We start from the raw sequence: 12,643 nt of genomic DNA, 5'->3' as shown, positions 1-12,643 counted from the left end.
GAAGCCTACTTCACTTTTCTAGCCTAAAATTTAGATTCCTGCCTGAAATTACTTCTTTGTTCTAACCTAAGATTTAGATTCCTGCCTGAAATTACTTCTTTGTTCTAGCCTAATGTCAGATTTCTGTCAGAAGCCTACTTCCTTGTCCTTGGCCAATGTCAGATTCCTGCCAAGCAGCCTCAAAGGCATGGACAGCACATTTTTCACTGTGTACTAATATTCCTCATTTACTTAAGGAATTTCAATCTTTTTAAAAATATTCTGTAGGATGTTGAAAGTTACAGTTACCAAGACTTAAAAGTTTACCATTTATAATATCATTTTAGAAAAACACACATGGTTGCTACGTGCTATTTCAATCTTTGCATAGCATTAGAGTATGAGGGTACAGGTTATTATTTGATCAATGGTATGTATGCAAATCTTATGTGGTTTATGAGGATTCTGGTCAACAATTCCAAGGTGGATCAGTAGGTCTAAAAGTCCCGACATACGTTTATAATGTTTCTGGATGTTTAACTTGTTTAAAGTTTGACCATAAAGTAGTATTCATAACAGTGTTACATGTTAAACAGATAATTATTCTATCACTCATAAATCTCTAGCACTGTTAAAATTGAAAGAATTGAACAGACCTTTGAAAACCCAGAGTTGTAAAACAGATTTTATGGTAGTACTCACATATTTTGTAGCAACTATATCTGAGTTAGAATGAAATGAAAACATTTCTTCTTAAGACTCAAGATGTTCTAAATAGAAAGGGAGGTAAAAGATTCTACCCTTAAACCCCAGAAATTAAACAACTTAATGACTTCAGGAAGTCCTCAAAACTGACAAGATTAATACATCCTTCCCCCATACTAAACATATATAAGCAATAAGATTGCTGAGAGTCACTCTTAGATGAGCTAATTTACTTAAAAGAGGCTCAGAGCAGCCCAGAGGACCTAGAAGAAGGTCAGATAAACTGATTGCCCAGAAAAGACCTTTTGAAACCTATCAGGAGCTGCCTGGACATTGTGCAATGCTCTCCTGGTCCCCAGCTTCTACAACCTGTCAACTACGCTGAGGACAGCTATTGTTGGTACAGCTTCTTTGAGTTAGTTCTGCTCCTTTATGTAATGTCAGTAACACTCATGTGTTTATCGTTCTAGTGTTTGATGCTATCCTCATGTTGGCCTGTCAACAGTTTCCTATCAGGCTGAGTCAAAGTTTGTTAACATCTTCATAGGAGGAATGCCACACAACACCACATTTAAGTTTATTTTGTTGTTGGAAGTACAACAGTGGCAACCCTGAAATTCTAGCCCCAAACTTACTTGTTGACATTTAGATACTTTCTGATCAATTCTAGTTCACAGTAAAAGCTCATTTGAAATAGATTCTATTCAGTGTGGATCTATTTTACATAAATATTATAATTTGTTTAATCTTTATGATAAAATGAGTTGGTGAGCTGGAACCAAACTGAAAATTAGATAGGCATTTTGAAATTCTGTATAAACACTTTAGTAAACTCCAAAATAACATGATCAAAATATGTGCCAGTCCTACACATAAATCCTACAGCTGAGAGAATGTGTCGTTTCTAACATGAGATATTTACGTTATTGATTTACCACGTGGATATTTTTATTATTTAATGTTGCAGTAGATATTCTCCAAATGAACTATTAGATAGAGTTTATTAAATTCTAATCATATAAATGATTTCTTGTTTATAACATCTTATCATTTCTTTAACATCACAAAGCTAGGCAATATTCAGGATCTACTTTAGAATAATCATTTGATGTGGTGGGTAATCAAATTGGTGAGGTAATGAACCCACTTAAATTGGCCAACATAAAGGAAAAATTAGTAATGCTGCCAATGCTCAAACACAAAAGTCTGTAAGATACCAATTAAACAAAGTGTATATCCTTTAGGGAAGTTTGTTTGCATCTGTAAAAGTCTCTAAATATTCAGCTACAGATTTTGGAGCAAAAATGAATTAATAGATATGGTGATGAAAAATGGGACAATTCAGTCACCACAGACATCTGAAAACTATTTGGGGATATTTTGATGAATTTAATTTACTATTATGTTAGATATGGAATTATTATTTCTAACTATACAGAATATTTCACTTTAAAGTCTGAATAGGTTCTTACCAAATATAAAAGTACATGACTAAGGGAATAAAGAGTTTTATCCATGAATTCTTCTCATGGTCACTTTGGGTTAAGTGCATGGCACCCATAATAAGTTGTAGAATAATCATTTCTCTACAGTGCAGTAACCACATGCATGTAAGTCTACCTGCTTTATACCTGTGTATGCCAAGCTCCACACCTGGTTTGATCATTAGGCTTCTATTAGAATCGCTGCTCACACTGCTCTGAGTAAATTCGCTGTTTGAAAAATGGAGGGCTTCCCATGTTGGTAGCTACATCAAATTCAAAAGAAAAACATGTGGACATTGCGTTGTACACGGACTCATATACAAAAAAAAATGATACTTCAAAATTCGGTATGTTCTGTGAGAAAATATGCTAGAAAAAAAAAGAGACAAGACTGGCAAGAAGACGCAGAAAGCATAGAATTATTTTTCGGGAGTGGGGGGTGAGGAAATCATGTGGAAAAGTCAAAAGCCTTCCTAAATTCATCACTTGCTTAAGAACAATGTAAATTTCTCATTTTTTTTTTTAATTTCTAGCCTCTACTCTCATGGCTTCAATTTTCCAGGACCTATCAATATGTTTTTTTTTCTTTTTAATTGACCATTTCTTTCTCTCAGAAAATTTAATGGCACAAGTAACCAAGAATTTAAAAGCAGCCAGTGGTAAACACACTGGCCATTCCTCAGCAGAACAGGAAAGGACCCATAATGTTTTCTAGCAGTATGGATGGATGGGTAGAAGTGGAAGCCTAAACGAGCACTATTGATCACATCTTAGAACTGATATTTTTATGTTCCTACAAATCATCAAGCTTTATATTTAAGTACTTATTCTTCTCATCCACTTCATGGAGTCCAGAAATATGTCCCATCAGTACACACAATTAACTTTTGGCATAGCTAAAGAGATAATGTGGTGATGAGTGTGTAGCCATTTGGATAAATGGAGTCAAGCATCCAAACAGTTGAATGTCTTTATGGAGAAAAGAAAATTCTGTTCACTCACAACACGCACAAGCATAAGCTTTAAATGTGAATATGCAAATATATAGCTAAATATAAAACACTTAGAAAATGATAAAAATTATTTGCTTTACTTTGTAGAAAATGGATAATTGTGTTTATTATCCAGTTAAGTAGAAAGAGAAGAATATCACCCATTAAATACAATGGAGCAAAACCCAAAGAGATATAGACTATGTAAGAAAATCCCTGGTTCCAAACATAAATGATATGCCTCAAAGCTGTTGGTCAGAATTGCCAAAGAAACTCCCCAATGCTGCTGACCTTAGTTGCCTCTCAGCACTTGAACAACAGACCCTATTTCTGCAGATACCACATGCTTCAGGGAAATCCAGCTGGAACTGTGGTAGACACTTCCTCCCTGCTGAGTGCTTCTCATAGAATCTGAATATACTATTCAAGCTGCCAAAGGAGAAGAACAATCAATCTCTAGTCTTACCCAGCTATAAAGCCTGTGAGAACCACAATGACTGGATTGGCAAGATATTCACACTGACATGATAGTGACACTATCATCTTAGGGCTAACTAACAGCTATCCAATAGAATTTAAAGTCTGGGGCTGGAGAGATGGCTCAGTGGTTAAGTGCACTGACTGCACTTCCAGAGGTCCTGAGTTCAAATCCCAGCAACCACATGGTGGCTCACAACCATCTGTAATGAGATCTGATGCCCTCTTCTGGTGTATCTGAAGACAGCTACAATGTATTCATATATAATAAATAAATAAATCTTTAAAAAAAAAAAAAAAAAAAAAAAAAAAAAAAAAAAAAAAAAAGAATTTAAAGTCTGTTCAATAGGAGGAATTTTGTTTATTCATTGTACTGTAAACCAATAGGATATTTCTCTCTGGTGTTTTATAGTCAAAAAAAGCAACAGAGAGGAAAATGCAGGCAAGAAGTCTACGACCTCAAGCTCATAAATTGTGGTGGAAAAATATATTCTTAAATACAACAAGATGCTGAGGATCAGCCACAAAGATGCTATAGACTCAACTCCTAATATCTTTGTGTTTTGCTTTGTTTTGTACTATATTGTCTTGTATTATTTTGTTTGAGACAGGGTTTTATTTTTTAGACAAGGCTGGCTTTGAATATGTGATCATCATGTCTTAGCTTCTTCGGTGCTGGAATTGCTTCTCCATTATGATTTACAAATCATCATCATCATCATTATCATCACCATCATCTACCACAAAATCAAACAATATTCTTTTTTTATGATTTGCAAAATCTCAGAATACTCAAAGATATTGGTAGATTGAGACAGTTCTCAAAGTATGATACTATTTTGAAGGAAGAGGATTGGGAAGCCCCTAACTCAGGAAGCCAGGAGAAACATGCCTTAAACTTTTGGGGTTCATTTTCTTCACATGTAAATTAGGCCTACTGCTACTTTATTTGCCAATTACAGAGAATTTTAAGGGGATTGGTGATATATTTGTATTTACTGTAGTTAACACTTAATGATGACAGTTTAAATGACAAAGCTGGCCCAGGCATTACATATGTTACCCTATCTAATCTCTCAAAATGCTGAAGGCTATTCACCCTAATTATACACTTTAGGGTTAGAAAACTGAAAGGTTTTAAAAGTTCTTCAAGGACACACAGTCAGCACTTTGTTCATTTAGTGTTTTTGTTGTTGGATTTTTTTGTTTGTTTGTTTTTGACATAGATACTAATAGAATACACAAAGGCTATACACAGAAAGGGAACAAATAACAGTCAGTGCATAATTTGATCATAAAAACATATCATAGACATGGGCGGAACGAGGGAAGCAATGTAATTACTTTATGGATTGATCACATAGTGCTACCACTGGTGGCCACCTGAAGGGCATGCACTAAACGCCTCTTTTAATACACACACACACACACACACACACACACAGACACAGACACACACGCAAAGACTCAACTATAGAGACTTGAGTGTTTTGCACAAATACACATGTACACACACACATTCACACACACACATTGTTACATACATTGTAAAGTAGGATAATGACATGCCTGCTTGGGTTATTGTTCTAATCTGTTTTCCTCCCTCAACTAAGTACAAGAGCTGTCAATCATGGGAACATATAACTACGAAGAGAATTTGCAAAACAGAATAAACACGAGCAGAATTTTAATTAGGAAACCGAGGGGTTGCAGCACAGAAACCACAGAGCATAGAGCAGGCACAGCCTGTCCACTTTTCATTTGGATTCAAGGGACTTTTTTTCCCCTTGCATGTCCTATCAGAATATACAAGTCACTCCCCATACAATTTGAAAATCTACATGTGATAAGACCATCTTTGGCATGCTGAGAAGCAAATCATCTTTTTCTCTTTGTACTGCAAGGACTGAGAACAAAACACTAGGTATTTGTTTTCTTATTAGTTTTCTTTTGTTCCCAAGATCGTAGTGGAATACAGAAAGGCTGACTGTGGGAAAGATAGAAATAACAGTGGTTCTGAAAAGTCTGGGTGATACAAACACTTCATAGACATGGGCAGAACACAGGGAAACCATGTCCTCGCTTCATGACTTTATGGCATAATTTATTCCCGCTGGCGAGCACAAGGAGCCTGTGCACTTGAAGCTTCATTTGATACACACAAATATGCTCTGGATCCTCCGCAATAAAAATTGCTCACCCTACACTAGTCTGTCTCCTTTCTGTCAACATTAAATAAGCATTATGTCCAGCATAAAGAACATTGACTGCTCTTTATTTCAAATGCCACTGGTTCCCCCTGTTTCTGAAGCAAATGTCAGTTGGTGAAGAAATGCACTGGTCTCGAAATTGAATGTGACTGAATTGCAAAGTGTTCTGATTTCCTGCTGAACGTACTCAGGCCAGATAAGAGTGATGCATCAGAGAGTCAGAGAGCCTGGGTTGAAGTGTTCTGCTCTGCTACTCACTAGCTGTGCAATATTTGCTCACTCCTGATAAATTCCACAGGCTTGTTCCCTCACTGTTGAAATTACCACACCTATAATTGATCTTGGAAGGCTTTGTAGAAGAAGAATGATTTAACACGTATAATTCTAGTGGTAGTAAGTCCATGACCACTGGATATTTATCATTATTGTTATTTTTTAATAAAATCAAGTTGTATGCCAGTACTGTGATATAATAATAATAGCAATTACAATTATTGTCAGTGTAATTGACATCATCCTTCTGGATTTTTCCTTTCACACTTAGATCCTCCTGATAATCTCAAGCTTATCTGTTGCAATGAATCAAATAGAAGCCCTTTTCACTGTTTAGTGGGGAGATCAGAGTTAGATGATAATCATTGCATTAGGTACCCGAGCTCAGACTAGATTCCATAAGTGGAAACAAATCACCATACTCTGAATGGTACATGTAGCAAGGGTCTGAGTTTCAAATTAGACAGAAACTTGAATTCTGATAACAGTCATTTGGGTAAGGGAGAAATTAGGCAGGATATATAATTAGACCTTTATTTCCCCACCGGTTCAATGGAGAAAATACAAACATGACATCTGCTTACTGGGTGCTCACTACAAACAATGCTCTATTAAGCACACATGACTTATTTTTAGCCAATAATGAAGGAAATTTTATTAGTATCTATTGTGTAGAATAGAAAACAATGGGTTTTAGGTTTGGAGTGACTTACCTGAAGTGAAAGAAAGGGGATTCATCATCATTAATATAGAGATGGGAAAAGTAATATATATAGCCACGTGATAGATGATATGTATTCTCAATGTGAAAACCCCAGGAGGAGGAATTCTCATTTGAGGAAATGCCTCTATCAGATTGGCTATGGACATATCTCTGGGGCACTTTCTTAACTGATAATTGATATGGGAGGACCCAGCTCACTGTGAGCAGTACCACCCGTCTGCGGGTAGACCTGGGATGTACAAACAAGACAGTAGCAGATCAAGGCAGGAACGGTAAGTCAGTAAGCAGTATCTTTCCATGGTCTCTGTCTTAGTTTAGTTCCTGCCTCCAGCTCCCTGCCTTGGCATTCTATAATGAACTAAAACTTGTAAGCAAAAAGGGAAAGAAACAAAGGAAGAAAGAAAAAAGTAAGAAGAAAGAAAAAGAAAGATTAAAAAACACACAACAAAAACCCTGTCTTTCCTACATTGCTTTTAGTCTTACTCAACAAAAAGTAACCTAGGACATACTATCTTCTCACTGTACAGTCTTGCTTTAAATGGCCACATGCAAACTTCTTCTTAGTCACTTTAATGTGACTATGCATTTATGTGTATGTGTCTAAAATGTTAGCAGTGATTATTCTAGAAAACAACTACAGGATCATATGTTATGTCCATGTCCTGTTCCACTCTGGCCTCTCGGTGTTGTCAATTAACAATACTTTAGAACATTTTGCTGAACAGTTGTGTGTGTGTGTGTGTGTGTGTGTGTGTGTGTGTGTGTGTGCATTTGTCTGTATGTTTTTACAACTTTTATAATAAATTAATGTGAAATAATGGAACTGAAAAGAAATTTAAATTCTGCCCTCTAAATATTCTGCTGTCTGGAAATGTGAAGGCGTGTATTCCTAGAGCCTTGCTGTTCCATATGTGATGTTTTATGTCAATAGTGTACAATTATGTTCCATCACTTTGTGGTTGGAAGAATTGGAATTCCAGTTTCTAACTCTAGCCATTAAAGACCTACTGTGCTATGTCACAGAATGAACAATGTTTGGGCTTTCAGCTTAGACCAGAATCTTAGAGCCTACTCCTCATCAAAAATTGCTTTACATTTGCCTCATGAGCTTTAAGGATTATATCATCTTCTAATGCTATTACTGGGATGTTCACATTTAGGACTTGAAAATCTTTCCTTGTATGTGAAATTCTGCTCTTTGTTGTTCTTGTAGTAGATTTTCAGAGGCTTGATTTGTATATATTTTATATATTTATACAATTCACCCACTGAAAATGAATTGGCTACTAGTATATTCACATAGATAGAAATACATAATCACAAACAAGCTTAGAAAAAAATGTACTGAACCAGAATGAACACCTACAGTGTTTATCTATAATTTTTCTCCTTATAGTGTTTCCAGTCATAGAAAACCATGAATCTACTTTAATATCTATGTTTGCCTATTCTAAATATTAAAAATAGTCACAAAGAGCACAATATATGCCCTTTATAAATAGTTTCAAGCAGGTAGAATAAACTTTTCTAATGTCACTTACACAGTATCATGCACAACTATTTCTTTTTATTTGCTGAATAATATTCCTATGATATGGATATACCATATGAATTTCCTTTATTAGCTTCCAGATATTGGGACTGTATTTGACTTTTATCTACTCCTAATAATTCTGCTATAAAAATCCACATATAAACAGTTATGTTTCAGAGTCTGCTCATGAGCTTCTTGACTAAGGTATACATAAACTGCTGGGTAAATGTCAATTCCATAGCTAACAGTTTCATTTCACAACCCACTAGTAATAAAATACTACTCCAACATCTCCACATTCTTTATTATCCTTTAACTGTCTATCTTTTTCATTATGGAACTCCTAGAGGGTATATTATGGTATTTCATTGAGTCTCATTTACATTTCTTGGATAGTTAATGACATAGAGAAAATTTTCATTTGTTTATTAGCTATTTGCATATTTTCTAGGAAAGTTGTCTATTTAGAAATTCACATTTAATGCAGTGACTCTCAAATAACATTTTAAAATCTAGGAGCATGAAGCTTGAAAATAGATTTAGGTAAGTGCTGTTTGTGCACACATAGGACCTGAATTTGAATCCCGAGCATCAATGTACAAATGGGGAGAAGCACGCAGATTGCTGAGGCTTTCTGGTTACCTGACTCAAGGCACTAAGCCAAAGGGTGATAGAGCAGAACACCTAACATATGCTTCTGACACGCACATAAGTGCACATCACATCATATGGGCTCCTTGCACACCCATATACACACACTCACACACATGTACAAACATACATGAATACCTACCATACTCATAATACACGTAGATCTTTCACATAATACACCAAAATAATTAAATAGAAGTGTCAAAGTATACAGATTTTAATACATTTGATTAAGGTTAAAGTAAGTATTGACAGGTTGTTCTGACACACCAGCTCCCCAAATAATGTCACGGAGAATTATATTTATTTATTTATTTAGCACAGGCCTTATAGCTTATGCTATTTCCCAACTAGTTCATGTAACTTACTTAACCTATTTATTCTAATCTAAGTTCTGCCAAGTGGCTCGTTGAATGTCTATCCTTCAGTCCCGGCATCTGTTTGTTCCTCTGTGTCTGGGTGGTCAATCTTTCCTATGTAAGACTTTGCAGAGTTCCTGTTTCTCACTGACACCCAGCCTTTCTTCTCCTGCCCTTCTATAGGCCGTTTGACTCTTTATTAAACCAATCAGAAGGTTATGGAGAAGATGTTTACAGAACACTGAGACAGGCGATGCTTCATAAAAATAACAATACCAAAGTGCAGACAGTACTCAGCGCTCTTCTGGTACAGAAATCAGCATGTGGATCATAATACAAAGACAATCTTTACACTGTACAAGAGAACATCCCAACAAGTAAGAGTATTCATATTCATCATCATATATAAAGTGTGTGCTGTAACGATGACGTGTGGCCAACGATATCATTCTGTAAGCTTTAAGAAGGCAAGGCAATTTGTTTTCTTCATGGCTGAGATTTCAATGGGTAGCTTAAGCCCAGGGACTCTCAAGAGTAATGGATAGAAAAAAATCAGAAGGCAGTTCCCCTGCTCTGATACATTCTGACTATAAGTGGTTATTTGGATGAAGACTTTAGATGAGCTTCTGTCTCAAACTTCCCAATGTAGACTTGTTTTTCCTCACATGTAGCTTACGCAAATTTTTTGCACATCAGCCAAAGAAGATTCAACCCATACTTTGTTTTTTTTTTTTCCACACCATACCCCATTCCTTTGCAGATTTTGCAGTCTCACCAAAGGTCTAGCATGAAATTTTTAGATTCCCTCTGAGAAGCATTCAGCAGAGGATCTACCATGTCCTGCAGTGATCTTTGATCACTTTGGATAGGGGGTTCCTGGGTGGGGTGGAAAGGGGATTACATCTGAAATGTAAATAAAATATCCAATAAAAAATAAAATAAAAAGATTTGGAGTAACTGGCTACAGACATTAAATGGGCCAAAACTATTTGGTGATTGGTTTTGGTGTTTCCTCAGCCTCCGAGAGTCTGCTTATTTCCTCAAGGTTGCTACTTCTATGATAAATTGAATCTTGAATCACTCTATCATGAGCTCTTCTATTTCTTTAAGATTGATAGTAGAGCTTATCCTTTCATTTTCTGAAAGAGAAGTTTTCTCCTTCACACCCTACCCCAATTCTCACTCACTCACTCTGTGTTTACAGTATTTTTTCCTCTTTTTCACATCAGTTATTTTTTAAGGTTTCTAGTCTTTTCAAAGAGTCCTTGTAACTTTGATTTTTCTAGATAGCCTCCTGTATTTCAGTACTAGTTTCCAGTATTTAAAATTTCATTTTTTCTATTTTATTAATGAGATTTTTACTTCTTCCAGCATCTTAACACTGGTGTTTCTGTTGTTAAATATGGAATCTTTTAATAGGTGATTTTGAATGCTGATATTTACAGCCATATAGCTCCTCCAAGCACCACTGTGGCTGAACTTCATGCAATAGTGTATGCTATATTTTCAATTTCATTAATCTCAGAGCATACTCAATCTTTCTTAGAATTTAGCTTCTTGGTGAACTTATCTGTTTGGTTGTAAATATTCTTCCCTCTGTTACAGATTTCTAATTTCATTCTAGAGTAGACTAAAGCCTATTTTATGATTTCAATCTTTGTAAGTCTGTTGAAATTCGTTGGTCATTTAAAAGGTGATAATGTGCTGTATAGACCTTGGTTAGAATGTGCAGACTATTGATGAATGAATTATCTTGTATAGAAGTGTCTGTCAGTTCTATTTTGCCTATATCATTGAAAATTATTTATTTTGTCCTTAGTTGTCTTTGTAGGAATGCAAGCCATTATCTGAGATGAATATTTCAGTTTAGGTCTTTGAGTGTTAAATTTGTCCATGCTTTTCGTATTTCCATGTATGTGTTTACGTTGGTGGTAGCTTCTGAAATCAAGATCCTTGTACAAGTTAAACACTTACTATAACAACAAACTAAAACACTAACTTTAGTTCTTTATTCTGTCTCCCTTTACTTCAGATATTTTGGATTATTTTATCTATTGTATGCAAAGTCATAATCGTTAGAACCTGATAATGACCCTGGGCTTATTGATGTACTTCTTTTTATCTTAATATCCTCCATCTTAAATATTAAAATTAATTTTTGTTTTAGTGTTTTAGCAATACTGGTACATTTTTGTTGGACACATTAGGCATGTTTTATTCTTTATATTCAATCTAGGTATACATTTGATGTGAAATACATCTCCTTTAAAAAGTGAACATTTGGATCTATTTCTTTTATTCCCCAAGTCTGATTACCTCTATTTTATTATGAATTCACTGACTCATTCATATTTCATGTTATTATTAACACAATAACATCATATCATTTGTCTCTTTTCATTTGCAAATTTCTTTTCATTTTCTACATGCTTTGTGAACTTTTTGTTCACCTCTCATCTTTGTAGCTTTATTTGCAACAAATGAATATTTACTTGCATAACATTTTAATTCTATTAAAGATTTCATTTGGTATTATATCTGAATTATTTTTGAATTCTCACTCTAATTCTCATAATAAGGAAAGTATCAGATTTATTTTAGACATATTAATTTAGTTCAAATGAGATTTATAAACAACATTCATATTTTTCTTTATTTTCCCTTCATTTGTATTATTATTATACTATACAATATATGTAATCATATTATTAACCTAATATGAATTGTAATAATTATCATTTTATTTACTTTATTACATTGCCAAAAACAGAAAATTTTCCTGACTTTTCTTACTTTTGCTTTTAATTTAATTTTTATTTTCTATACAGTTTAATTATAAGTTATATTCTTTATGTAAACTATTTAATGAAAATATTAAAAATAGGTACCATCAAGCAGTAATATTGTAAAATAAAAAAGTAAATCCATCAGCAAGTCCTATATCCATAAGGTCATAGTTACATATATAATTGAATATATACATGTATACATACATAAAAGCAATGTTTGACAAAAAATGTCTTAAGATACATGAAGAATGCAAATGGAGTTGATAAAAAAACAGATAACTGAAAATAATATTCAAATATTTAAATGCTATCTACTTGGTTTAACTGTATTCTTTTCTGCACTCTGTTAAATCAGGCAAAAAAGAAAATAAAATCTACATTTAGTGTTTATATCATCTTTTTATAACTACAAAATTATCTTTGCTACTACTCCTCATTTTATGTAAGCATTTAAATTTTCTGAGTT

The sequence above is a fragment of the Grammomys surdaster genome, unplaced genomic scaffold (assembly GCF_004785775.1).
Source record: "Grammomys surdaster isolate TR1022 unplaced genomic scaffold, NIH_TR_1.0 125776, whole genome shotgun sequence".
Classification (NCBI taxonomy): domain Eukaryota; kingdom Metazoa; phylum Chordata; class Mammalia; order Rodentia; family Muridae; genus Grammomys; species Grammomys surdaster.
Note: the sequence above shows the minus strand (reverse complement) of the source record.